General features: G+C 45.8%; 1 pseudogene; it reads left to right on the top strand.

Annotated features, from left to right (window-relative positions):
* The first annotated feature begins 1,431 nt into the window (after positions 1–1,431).
* LOC114206017 (COX assembly mitochondrial protein homolog pseudogene) lies at positions 1,432–1,790 on the top strand (annotated as a pseudogene).
* The last annotated feature ends 11,990 nt before the right edge of the window (positions 1,791–13,780 follow it).

The following is a 13,780-nucleotide window of genomic DNA, read 5'->3' as shown; positions in this document are numbered from 1 at the left end:
GACCTATTTTTACTGATTTTGAGAGGGGTTCTCTGTGCCTCCTGGACTTTGATGCGTTTCCTTCCCCACATTAGGGAAGTTGTCTGCTATAATTTGCTCCAATATACCTTCTGCCCCTCTCTCTCTTTCTTCTTCTTCCTGGATCCCAATTATTCTAATGATGTTTCATCATATCGTATCACTTATCTCTCGAAATCTGCCCTCGTGATCCTGTAGTTGTTTCTCTCTCTCTTTCTCAGCCTCTATTTTCCATCATTTGGTCTTCTATATCACTGATTCTCTCTTCTGCCTCATTTATCCTAGCAGTTAGTGCCCCCATTTTTTATTGCACCTCATTAATAGCCTTTTTGATTTCGACTTGGTTAGATTTTAGTTCTTTTATTTCTCCAGAAAGGGTTTCTCTAATAACTTCCACGCTTTTTTCAAGCCCAGCTAGTATCTTTAAAGTCATGATTCTGAACTCTAGGTCCGACATCGTACTAATGTCCGTATTGAGTAGGTCCCTGGCTGACGGTACTACCTCTTGTTCTTTTTGCTGAGGTGATTTTTTTCGTCTTGTCATTTTGTCCAGAGGAGAAGAGATGAATGAGAGAACAAAATGCTAATAGGTTAACAACGTCCCCAGCAAGTATACTCTATATAAATCAGAAAAGACCTGAAACCAGGGGAAAAGAAAGGGAAAGAAAGAAAAAAAAAGAAAAGAAAAAGAAAAAGAAAAAGACAAAAACAAACAAAAACAGAACAAAGCAAAAAAAAAAAAACCAGAATATGATCAGATATGATCAGACTAGTGTATAGATCAGTGCCACACACTAGATTTTGGGCGTTTTTTGGTCTGTTGGAAGAAAGTGCCCCCTAATATTTTAAAGGAAGAAAGACTTATATATGTACAAAATAAGGGTTCATACAATGAAGGGATGGAAGATGACTGTAAAGATGAAAAGTATAAAAGATTTTATAAAAGGAATTGATAAGATAAGAAGTTGTTTTAAAAAGGAAGTTTAAAAAACAAGGAAGAAAAGAAAAAAAGAAAAGGGAGAGAATGTGATCAGGCAGGAGACTAGAACAAAGCCATACACTAGTGATTTAGGGTATATTTTGATCTGTTAGAAGAAACTGTATCTCAAAATTTTAAAAAGAGAACAACTTATATATATATACATGCTAAAAATAAGGGTAACTACTATGAACGGATAAAATATGACTCTAAAAAATGAAAAATAAAAAAAAAATTTTTTTAAAAGGGATTGATAAGAGGTTGGTTGAAAAAGGGAAAAAGAGGCTTTGCGGAGGGCACTGCGCTCCTCCTCCACTGCCTCTTCCTCTCGCGGGAAGGTCCGGGTGGCCACACGCGCTGCCCAGGCCAGGCTCCTCCCCTCCCTTCCCCCCCGCCCCGGAGTGTACAGGAGCTGCTTTCCTCTGCCTGCCGAGATGGTGCTCGACCCCGCAGGGCAGCATCTCAGACATGTCGAAAAGGATGTTTTGATTCGTAAAATGTTGAGAGAAAAAGCCCAAGAGAGGTGTTCTGAACAAGTTCAAGATTTTACCAAATGTTGCAAGGACTCTGGAATCCTTATGGTAGTAAAGTGCCGGAAAGAAAATTCTGCATTGAAAGAATGTCTAACTGCTCATTATAATGATCCAGCCTTTTATGAAGAATGCAAAATGTAATACCTGAAGGAAAGGGAAGAATTCAGAAAAACTGGAATTCCTGCCAAGAAAAGGCTACAGAATCTTCCCACAAGCATGTAGGCAAATACCCAGATACTTAGCCCTGATACTCATGGAAATCATTATCACCTAAAATAGTGGACTCAAGGAAGTGTTTGCTTTATCCCAAATTATGGAAATAATAAAGATTTCCTTTAAAAAAAAAGAAAAAAGAAAAAGGGAAAAAAATTCAAAAAAAGAAAAAAACAGTTAAAAAAATCAACTTTGAAAAACTAATGAATCATGGTAAAAAAGCCATGAATTCTATGTGCAGTATTCCCCTAGCGCTGGAGTTCTCCCGTTCTCCTTGATCGGTAAACTTGGTCTTGGCTTGCTGGCTGTTCGTGCTGATCTTCTGGGGGAGGGGCCTGTTGCCGTGGTTCCCAGATGTCTTTGCCGGAGGCGGAATTGCCCCGCCCTTGTCGGTCCGGGCTAAGCAAGCTGCTCGGGTTTGCTCTCAGGAGCTTTTGTTCCCTGCAAGCTCTCGGTGCAGCTTTGGCGGACCAGGGTGAACATGGTGGCCTCCCATTCTCCGCCTGGAGCAGCTGAGAACTCGGGGCCCCGCTCCTCAGTGCGCCCCCAGAGAAAAGCAGTCACTCCCGTGTCCCCGGTCTCCGGCCGCACTCCGCGCTCACCCGGCCTGTGACTGAGCATTTCTATCTCTGGCACCCAACCCCGTGTGGAGTCTGCAAACCCAGCAGATCCCTGCGGTGCGCTCCCGCGCCGCTCCTCCCGGGGGAGGAAGGGGGTTCTCCCCGGATCTGCTGCTTGTTGGGTCCCTGCTGGAGGAGCAGTGGCCCGACTGGGCCGCGGATCCCAGTTTATGGCCACCCCGAGCTGAGAGCCCGCGCCTCGGCTCCGTCTCTGCAGCCGGCTTCCCCGCTCCGATCCCTGGGAGCTCTGCCGCACTCAGGCACCCCCGGTCTTTCTGTGACCCCGAGGGTCCTGAGACCACACTGTCCCGCGAGGATTCCACCCCCCGCTTAGCCACTGGAGCGACGTCCCTCCGCGGAGCCGACTTCTCAAAGTTCCGATTTTGTGCTCCGCGGCTCTAGCACTTGCCAGAAGCGGCCGACGGAGGCCCCCTCCCCCGCCGTCTATCCTCCCGAAGATCGCCTCGGATTCACTTCTCCGCACGTCCTACCTTCCAGTAAGTGGTCGCTTCTCTGTTCAGAGAGTTGTTGCTACTCTCCTCTTCGGTCTCCTGTTGAGTTCGTAGGTGTTCAGAATGGTTTGATCCCTATTCAGCTGAATTCCTGAGACCAAACGAAACCCAGGTCTCCTACTCCTCCGCCATCTTGCTCCGCCCCTAAACCCCAAAATTCTTGAAAGCATATTATAATCTGAATTATGTTATAAAATGCAGATTTTAGCCTCTTCTATTACACTAACATGTATTTAGTTGTTTTCCTTTTCCTTTTTGAGTATTTGAAACTATTAGTTAAATGCATCATATTTTTCACTTTATCTTATCTGTACAACAATCACATTAATTTTACAATGCTGTGAAGTTTTAACTTTTTTATTATATATCTTTTGTATTATGTGATTGAAACTCTTACAAGTTCAAAACATCAGCCAACTTCATGAGCATGTCCCAGTTTCTTACTAATACAGTATCTATCCAGTAATTTAAAAAATCACTATTCCAACCCCAAGAAATAAATATTGCTTGTTAAGATGGAAGTGGGAGATAGCATTTGTTCTACTTTTTATAAATCTCTGGTTATAGAGAATTGTTCTCAACCTTAAATATCCCCTCAACGACAGGGGTAAATATAGTGGAGAAAAGTTAGAAAATCAGCAAAAAGAAAGACACATTTTGACAATACCCAATAGCTTTCTCCACTTAAGGGCATCCTCCAGAGTTGTGTAGACAGCCTGTAGCAGAAGACTGTGTTGGTTTGAAGATATTGTGCCCATTCTTTAACTAAATAGCTGTGAGACCATTGGCAATATGATTAACCTTTCTGGATTTTGACTGATTTATCAATAAAATATGAAGACTGGACTGGGCAATTTTTAAAGTTCCTTTTAATTCTAACAATTTATAATTCTATGAATATGTTAGAGAACAAAGCAAGAATGAGAGATATGATAACCCACCAAGAGCCATGAGGTCCCAAAGAGCTCTCTGGACGGGCTAACTGGTAACTGATGTTTTTGAATATTTCTATAGAAACAAGATCACAAAGTGACTTCTCACCATAGGGGGTCAATCAAAGAGAGATACGGGTTTGAAATGAGTTGATATTCCTTCTCATAGACTCATTTATTCCTCTTTTTAAGACATATTTATAACACGAGAATGCCACATTTGATAAAGGCATGTGCATGAAATGTTTTCCATTTTGAAATTAAGAATTAAGGTTTGAGTATTCTACAGGAAAAAAGGTAGAGCCCCCATCAAATTTCCATATTTGACCTTGGACAAGGGATCTATTCTCTAACTGGTTTATTTATTTATTATTATTTTGCTTATGAAACAGGGAGTAAAGTCCTCTTCTGTCATAAATCTTTCCAGAGGCAGCCATCTAAATAACAAATTGATCCAATTTAATACAGTAAGTACAGAGAAGCCGAGTGAGGATGATAAAGGTGGATCATTTCCCGCAGATCTCCATGCTAATTTTCAATTCTGCACTGCCATGTTCAAGGTCAAAGCAACCATCTGATGTTTACCTTGTCAATTCAGCAAACCTTTGAGTGCTGCCTACAAACTAGGTACTGTGTGGGGTGATGGAAGGAGCATTCCCTCTCTCTAAAAGGTCACAAATGTACATGTATATAACTATCATCTTCACGCCAAAGTTTATCATCTCAGCCAAGCTCCTAGAGCCTATACAGTCCATTGCATGAGACATTAATCTGGTAGTGGGGTGCCTCTGAGGGGTGCAAACTCTTGGGACAGATATATTCAAGAAGAAAGAAAAAGAGATGCACATTCAAAAATACATCAAAGTCAGCAGGATTAAAGAAAAGAATTAGAAATGAGATCCAAACAGAAAGCTATAAGACCTTCTCCAGATGGTGCTGGGTTGACCTCTCAGGGCTGAATGGGACATCCCTCTAGATTCAGCACATTCTTGCTTTTTTCTTATTCTCTCAAAGATGAGGTCAAGAAATGTTAATGAGTCTGACACCTCTGACCTTATCTCAGAAGGAAGTGTCTGTTGGAGCAGGTCAGTATTTGGAACCATAATCCCTAGCTGAGTGGGGAACTAGGGAAGGGAAGCCAACCGTTATTGTTCTTAATTTTTAGACCTGCCACTATAAAAGGATGTCATTATTTATTAAATATTAACTAATACACTACTATGTGGAAAACACTTATTATAATATACACTTGCTTATTTAATCAAAGGTGATAGCAACAAATGTGCATTCAACACTATAGAGCTTTAAATGGGTTATCCCATTTAATGCTGACACAATTCTGTGAAAAGAAAACTGTCTTCATCAATATTATCATCACTGGTTTTATAAGCACTGACGCTAAGGGAGCGAAATTTACCTGCATCCGGTTGAACAGGTGGGATGAGTGACATAAGAGGGGGATTCAGGGGTGGGTTCCCTGCAGACCCCGCGGCTGGTCGTTAAACCACGCTGCTCAGTCTCACATCTCGTTCGGTTTAGCTCACAGGGTCTGATATTAATATTTCTCTCAGTTTCCTCTTCCATCAGACATTTTGGACTTGAGGTTGTTTAGCCACAATGCTGTTTTCTTCCCTTGTGCTGAAGAAGCACCAGGCAGCAGAGCATGTCTTCTTCCCAGTGAGAGCACGGTGGATGGATGCGCCAGACGCAGAGAATATTAGGAGGACACTACATAATTGAAGAGGCTGGAGCACGGCTGGGGCATGGTCCTGGAAAAAGAACATCAAATCTTAGCTGCCCAGGTAAATGCAGGGATGAGCAACTCTGCGTGCAGGTCATCAGGAGTTAACAAATCGACAAAGCATGGAACTAAGGTCAGCAAAACTAATGAATTCTACTTATGTGTGCTTTCAAAGGAAGGTGTTTCTATTGATCATTAAGTAAATTTCTGAGATGATGCCGCACCCTCTTATGTACCCGAGGTTTAACCTTAGGAAATGCTTGCAAACACAGACTTTAGATGTGGTCCAGGGTATGGGCTTGAGAATCACAGAGCTCAGGACTCAAGCCACAGCTCTGTCTCTTATGGCCAGGGTGACCTTGGCAATCTGACCCTCCCAAATCATTTCTTTCAACCTGATAATGCTACAGGCCTGGAGGTAGTTACTGACAAGATGGAGTTTGACTTTTGTATCTAACATCTATGTCCGTTTCTATTTTCTGCTCCTTTATCCCCATCTCAGAATCAAAGATCTTGAGCGTGTGCTTGCTTCAGACCAGATTTTCTGAAAATAAATAAAGAAAAATATTCTTTACTCTCCAAATAAGTACTTAGTGTCTACTCCTCCAGGAGCTGCTCTGGATGACGGTGTTCTGTGATGAATAGTCCAATAAGGTCCCTGAATTCATGGTCCCCACCATTGTCAAGTGGAAGATAGTGAACATGACCAAGTTCCTTTCTATGGGAATAGTTTATTTTAACGGACTAAAATGGAGACGACCAATTTATTCCACGGGCATAGCTTGAGGACAGTGTGTCTTCAATCTCACAGCTCTTAACCCTGTGTTAGTCTCAGCTCAGCACTCCTCTGGAAGTCTCTGTTGAACCCCCAGAAGTACAGGCATGCCCTTTGTGCTAATCATGTTCTATGGCTGTGTGTTTGCTCACCTGCCAGACTGTATCATTCTTGAACTCAGACACACTTGCCCTAACTTATTGTCCATGACTTCCCTTGGTACAGGTAATTACCTATATGAGCTATAGCCTTAACAGAACTGAAAAAAGATATGGATAGAGGAAGGAAGGAAGAAAAGGAAGGAAGGAGGGAAGGAAGGAAGGAAGGAAGGAAGGAAGGAAGGAAGAAAAGGAAGGAAGGAGGGAAGGAAGGAAGGGAGGGAGGGAGGAAGGAAGGAAGGAAGGAAGGAAGGAAGGAAGAAAAGGAAGGAAGGAAGGAAGGAAGGAAGGAAGGAAGGAAGGAAGGAAGGGAGGGAGGAAGGAAGGAAGGAAGGAAGGAAGGAAGGAAGGAAGGAAGGAAGGAAGGGAGGCAGGGAGGGAGGAAGGGAGGAAGGAAGGAAGGAAGGAAGGGAGGGAGGCAGGGAGGGAGGAAGGGAGGAAGGAAGGAAGGAAGGAAGGAAGGAAGGAAGGAAGGAAGGAAGGAAGGAAGGGAGGGAGGGAGGAAGGAAGGAAGGAAGGAAGGAAGGAAGGAAGGAAGGAAGGAAGGCAGGGAGGGAGGAAGGGAGGAAGGAAGGAAGGAAGGAAGGAAGGAAGGAAGGAAGGAAGGAAGAAAAGGAAGGAAGGAGGGAAGGAAGGAAGGAAGAAAAGGAAGGAAGGAAGGAAGGAAGAAAAGGAAGGAAGGAGGGAAGGAAGGAAGGAAGGAAGGAAGGAAGGAAGGAAGGAAGGAATGAAGGGAGGGAGGAAGGAAGGAAGGAAGGAAGGAAGGAAGGAAGGAAGGAAGGAAGAAAAGGAAGGAAGGAGGGAAGGAAGGAAGGAAGGAAGGGAGGGAGGGAGGGAGGGAGGAAGGAAGGAAGGAAGGAAGGAAGGAAGGAAGAAAAGGAAGGAAGGAGGGAAGGAAGGAAGGGAGGGAGGAGGGAAGGAAGGAAGGAAGGAAGGAAGGAAGGAAGAAAAGGAAGGAAGGAAGGAAGGAAGGGAGGGAGGGGGGAGGAGGGAGGGGGCGAGGGAGGGGGAAGGAGGAAGAGGAAGAGGAAGACAGGGAAGGAAGAAGGGCAAAGAGTAGATCTTAACCAATGCCCTATCCACATTTGTTAAATATGTGGTATTTTAGAAAAAGTCCAGAAGTCAAACGGTTCACTATACTTAAAAGATTTTTGTTTGTTTTGTATTTTGGTTAAAAATGCAAGAATTTAGTAATGGCAAAAATATGCATTCCCTTGCGGAAAGTAATTCCCCTCTTCTTCCTTTACATACTCCTCTTGTTTACTTTCCTCTTTATACATTTCCACTTTTCATTCATTATATTAGCATTTATTAAGCAGTGCACAGGTGCAGGAGGTATGGGGTTTGGAATCAGATGAGAAAAGTGTGTAAATGAAAGTCTATCTCAGACTACTTCTATGACTTTGGGTAAGCTATTTAACTTCCTAAGGTATGTCTTAATTCATAAAACTGACATACATTTAACCCTTCAAGTTGTGGTAAAGATTGAATGACATAATTTCTAAAAGCTCTATCTGATGTTGCATGCGCAGATAGCTGCTATTGTTCAGAAAGATTCAATGTGTTGTAGTCACTGTCACTATTAATCAATAGGATCCTGAACTTGCCTTCCCATACACAGTATGGGTATAGTACAGAAGGGTGTACAGAGGGATGGATAGGAGAATAAACAGTCCGTAGCTATAGTCACACAGAGGCAAAAGGGCTAGTGGCTGCTCAGCATCATCCACAATCAGTGATTTAATGTCGTACCACAGACTCAGCCTGGTTTAGGAGAGGATGGGTGGTCTTTAAGGGATGATTTGATCCATTTCCTTATTTACAGATGAGGGGTGTGCAGTGACCTCATCTGGGACACCAGGCTCCAGTTCACGTTTTCCAATAGCCTCTTGCTCTCCACTCCTGCCCCACCCCCCACGGTCTACATCGCTTCCTCTTGTGGCAATGAACTCAGGTTCCCAGACGTGATAGTCTGCAGGTGCCCAAAGTGTCCCTCTCTCATTATTGTAATATGCTTCGTCGGTCGCTTCAGTGTTGTGTGTCCCAGCCTAATTGAGGGCTAAATGATGCAATACAGCTATAGTTGCTCGAAGCTTAATTTGTGCCCTAAGTATTTCCCCTGAGCTTTGGACCTCTTGCTGCAGCTTTAGCACCAGAACGCATGGAAAAGGCATAGTCCCCCCACATCCGATTGTGATATTGTCCTGTATGAGTTCTGTGATTGCTTTATGACTTCTGACTGTATTCGTGTTTCTAATTTTGGTCCCAGTATCACACTTTAATGCTTAAATTCAGGACATGCTTCTTATGAGATGGATTAACAGACTACTTTGTAAGCCAAACAACTTAGAAGAAATCTATAAAATCCTTTTACAGTTGACTAAAATATATCATTCTATGTCTTCTTCTGGACTCTAAATTTTCCTCTCCCCAAATAGCCAGCAAGTATACTGAATATTTTTGTTAGAAAATCAAAGAAATATCTTGAAATTAAAAACTCGGCTAATTATCCAGTGAGAAAGGAGTCCTGGGCATGTCTGTTATTCATCAGATATTGACATGTGTCATTATTTCATTTCAGAAATGTCAAGAAGAACTTTCTTGGTCACAACATGCCATTATATGCAGCACCTATCAGTCAAGACACAATTACAATGACTGACCACTCACAACTATGTTCATACTTTAATTCTCCAAAGAAAATCTTATTTCCATGTCACCAGGTTGGGGATTCAAAGCACCTGAACTTTCTTCATTCAACATAAGCATTTATTGAATTTCTACTGTTTAACAAGTAAATGCCCACAGCATTTGAATGCATGGAGGAAAACAGTCAATTCATGTGCATGATACAAACTGAATTCCTAAATTCTAGTCCCACATTTTCTTCTTAATGAGCAGTTACGACTTTCCGGCAAAATTTCTAAGCCCAAGTTAGGATTCCTTAGCTCACTTCCATCAACCATCCATTTCTTCAGTCAATGTATGTGTATTGACTGCTGCTTGTCCACTCATCACAGGTTTAGAAGCCCTCCCTTCTCTGGGATCTGAAGAGCAAGGACCCACTTGAATAATGACTCAAGAAGCTGTGATGTTTCTATTCTCTGCTGACATGGGGACAAAGATAAGAAGGGTCCAGAAAGAGAGGGGAGCCACTTTGAGGACCTCATTCAGATCCTTTGTTCTCATCCTAAATCCCCCAAAAAAGACATTTCCTAAATTAGGAATGTGATATCTCAGAGCAAATGCAGAGGAAAATTATTTGTGTTCTTTACAAAACTCTGTCTTCAAAGATCTAAAAAGTACCATTTCCAAGAAATAACATGAGATTTCTTTTGTTTGGGCTAATTATAAATTATTCTCACCTTTCCAAAAATCAGCAGCATAAAGTCAAGTACTTAAAACTCTTGGAAGGGACAGCATGAGTTGTCCAAAAATTCTGTCATTTGGACTTCTGATTTCAACTTGCTCCCACCGTACAGGAAGCTTCTGCTCAGAGCAGGCTGTGTATTTACCCAGCGGATCAAAAGTCTGGAGCCCAGGTTGACTGTTAGAACATGGCTTTTTTTTTTTTTTTTTTCAGCAGGATTTTTAAAGCTTCCCAGCAAACCCGATCTTGATTGCACATTCTTAAAGTTTCTTCATTTGTTTTAAACTCTAATGACCATTTAAGGGATGTTTAACTGAAGATTTCAACTCAGCCCGCTTGTTTGTGGAGTGTTAGTCACACTCTCTGATCAACTGGGGTCTGTTCAGTTCTAGCCTTTGGAGGCCCAATAACACATGGAGGAATCGGTTCATTGCTGTAACACTTTCCAGAATGTTCCTGGCACGTGCTAGGTGATCTCTGAAAGGGGGAGGGATGCCCACCTCACAGGGTTCCCCTGGGGAAGGGCTATCCTTTGAGACTGAAGGTTGTGAGAGGCCAGCAGGTTCTAGCCTGTCACTGAAACTAGTCAGGTGCTCCCACTGTCTCCCAGGGTCCTCACCATGGCAGCAAATCCTGCCTGGGAGGTGCAAAGGAGGGTGAGCAACTGCACCACTTGGCACCATCCGAGCTCAGGTTGTTTTGGAAGAGATGCATCTGCCACTTCCCAGGACAGGGGACCCAGGATAGTTTGGGATTTTCCCCCCACTTATTCCCTTATTTTACTTCATTTCCCCATTAGAGCAGTCCTCGGTGCCCCAGGAAGGAAGCTGAACGAGGGAGGGTGTGGAGGTGAGGGCGGGAGCCTGGGTGCTCTGCCCGCTGGTCCTGATGGGAGCTGAGCAGCAAGATTTCCTGGAGAGCAGACTTGCTAGAGGTTGTTTGCCCTCAGCGGGCCCTGGGCCATGGCTGCTGGCCCACCAGGGACTGAGGCCTGCTGGCTCCTGGCGCCAACGTGACCAGGTCCCCAGTCCTGCCTGCTCCCAGGAGGGCCAAGCTTCTCCAGCTGGCGTGGCAGGAGGAGGAAAAGAAAGACAGGGTGCCCGGTTCCCAGGCAGCAGGAGGGGGTATAGCTCAGTGGTAGAGCATTTGACTGCCGATTCCCAGGCAGCAGGAGCCTTCCCATGAAAGCAGGTCGGTGGTATCAAAATGATTTTCGTTGCCTTTTCCCCCCTGAAAGTCACCCCGAAGCAGAAACAGGGTGGTGCTCGAGGTCTGACAGTGGCCAGGATGAGCGTGATACGAGGTCAGTGGGGATGAAGGCCAGGCTGCCACCACTCACACCACACTACGGGCCAAGCACTGAGAAACCCCAAATCGGCGTTTCTCCAGCTGGGCACTACCGACATTCGGGGCTCAATAATTCTGCCCGGCTGCCGATCAGTGCAGGAAGCATCCTGAAAGTGCTCCGCACGTGTGGGCTCCGGTTGCCCCAGGGTGCGTGACAGTGCAGCACGGGAGGTGGCCACTAGTGCAGGGCCGGGCCAGGACAGGACTCTGCTTTAGCCTGACACCCAAAGTGAAGCCGGTTCTCCCCGGCTCCAGCAGGCCTGAAGGGGCGCCCGGATGGTGTCTCAGCCCGTCTCTTCAAGAAGGCTTTCCTTATGCTCCTTATTTCATTCGGACAGGAGTTATAATCCCTGTTGACTTACTTATTCCTTCTATTGGCTGATGCTCCCGAGGGGGAGGGGGAGAGGAGGTGGTTGGGGTCCCCGACACTCCACGTTCCCCCAGCCCCACTCCATCCAGCCTCAGGGCAGTCCCGGGCTCAGGTGAAGGAACAGGGCTCTCTGGGGGTGTGATGCATGCTCCTGTCTACACAGCTGGGAGCTGTTTGACTCCAAACCCAGGCCCTTTCTACCAAGTGATGCTGCTGCTTTGTAGGGAAAAGAATTATCAGTATCCATCTCCATAAGCCTGACCTTCATGGGCAGGGTGTGTGTTGCAAGGTTTCTGTGTGTGTCTGCTGTGTTGAATCGGCGTGAGGCAGCCTTTCTCTTCCTCATTGCAGTGTTTCTCTATGGCTCTTCTTTCACAGAAACTCAGATCTTCCCAGAAGGAACAGTTGACGTTATTTCAAACACCCTGTATCTGAAGGTTCCAGAAGTCCGCTTTGCTGCATGGCGGGTCCACGCACACGTGAAGCCCCCACCCCCAGCTCTTTCCTGCCGTTGACTCTGATCACTCACTGGGAGTGGCCTGCGCCTCTTCCAAGCCCCCATGGTGTCATCCCCATCTGTCAAGTCCCTGGATCGCCATCGAGATTCCTAGTTTCCCTATAAAAAAGTGCATCTTCTGAGGACATGGAGTGACCGCAGGCTCTCCTGTCTGTGTGTGCCCTACCTCCTCCATGTTTATCGGTGTCATCAACTGGATGACTGGATACGTGTCTGCTGGAACCCCTCATGCAAAGTCTGGGGGTTCAGCTGGTTTCCAGAGCATTCTTACAAGACATTGCATCAGCTGGGAGGTATGTAAAATTTTTATTCCTGCTTTAAAACTCAGAAACTGGCAAGATGTTTCCTATCCCTCCTGCCTCCCATCCTCTTGATTAGCAGGTATCATTTCTGTGAGGAAATATAAATAAATATTGTGGGTTTCACGGAAAAGGTGCATGTAATTCACACAGTGGGTTCATTTTTCCGATGAGGTGGCTGGTCCTTCAGAAACCAGCCAGAGTTTTGTTTGTGGTGTGTGTGGACACCTGATGGGCCCAGCCACATCTGCTGGGGCCATGCTGTCACTCCCCGAGGTGACAGATGTCACAGCCATGCCTCTCCGTGCACTCCTCAGTGGGCTTAGTGGGAAGACACTGACGACATGATTCTTGCTCTGACACAGGCCAAGGTGCCGCCCTGGGACCAGGACCATGAGGCCAGTCTTTGCAGGAGGTGAAACCGGAGTGGAGTCCTGACAAATAAGGCAGCCTGGGACAGGAAACCACCGAGGGGAGGGACGTGGCCAGAGGAGAAGGCGTCTGTGCCGAGTCCAGAGGCGTGCAAGCCCCGGGCATGCTGGGCCAGCCACAGCAGCGGGCTGAGCATGGACTGAGGGCCTGTCTGCGGCGTTTACTGAGCACCTCCTAGCTGTCGGCGGGTTGGGACCTGGAGGGCAAGACACACGCCCAGCCAAGCCTTGCAGGGCCTGAATGCGTGAAAGGAAGAAGGAAGTCGAGGGCAGCTATGAGATCGGTGGTGTGGCCTTTTGCAGGGAGAACACCAGATCTGTTTCAGGGTGGCGTCTCATAATCCAACTGCTTGCTGACTTACCCTTGGGTGCTGGTAGAGGGCCACTGTGCTCCTCCCGAGGTTTCACTGCTGCTCTTGCAGGGGACTTCAAGGGGCCCAACAGAAGAAACTATGGTACACCTAGTACCGGCCGGGGAGGGGGTACTCAGGCCAGAAGCCCCCCTGAGCTCCCCTGTGTCACTGCAGACAACATTCAGGGGCATCTCTGTCTAAGGGGTCGTGTTTGGTACAGAGACGCCACAATGCTGTCTCTATCCTGGAGGAATTTCCTAGAGCTGAAGAGAGAGACAATAGAGAAGGAGACCACAAATGGCGTATCTTGTCTGGGGCCATGCAACCTCGAGATACACAGAAATACATGTGAATGTGCACATCCATCAGTTTCTCGCTCTTGGCACTCTTAGCACTTGGCCTGGGCATTTACTTGTTTTAGAGGCTGTCCTGAGCATGCTGGATGCTTTTCAGGATCCCTGGCCTGGGGTGGGGGTGGGGCAAGGTCCTGCAAGTCAAAAACCAAAACACACATGATCTAGATCTAGATGCTGTGTAGACAGGTTTATACAACAGATACCCATCCAGAGGCTGCAGCCAGCCAGGCTTTCGTCTGCACCCAGGTGGAGATGC

This window comes from Eumetopias jubatus, unplaced genomic scaffold (genome assembly GCF_037043125.1).
Source record: "Eumetopias jubatus isolate StellerSeaLion01/CBP00866 unplaced genomic scaffold, mEumJub1_p1.0 scaffold_9, whole genome shotgun sequence".
Classification (NCBI taxonomy): Eukaryota; Metazoa; Chordata; class Mammalia; order Carnivora; family Otariidae; genus Eumetopias; species Eumetopias jubatus.
Note: the sequence above shows the minus strand (reverse complement) of the source record. Positions and strands in the feature narration are given on the sequence as shown.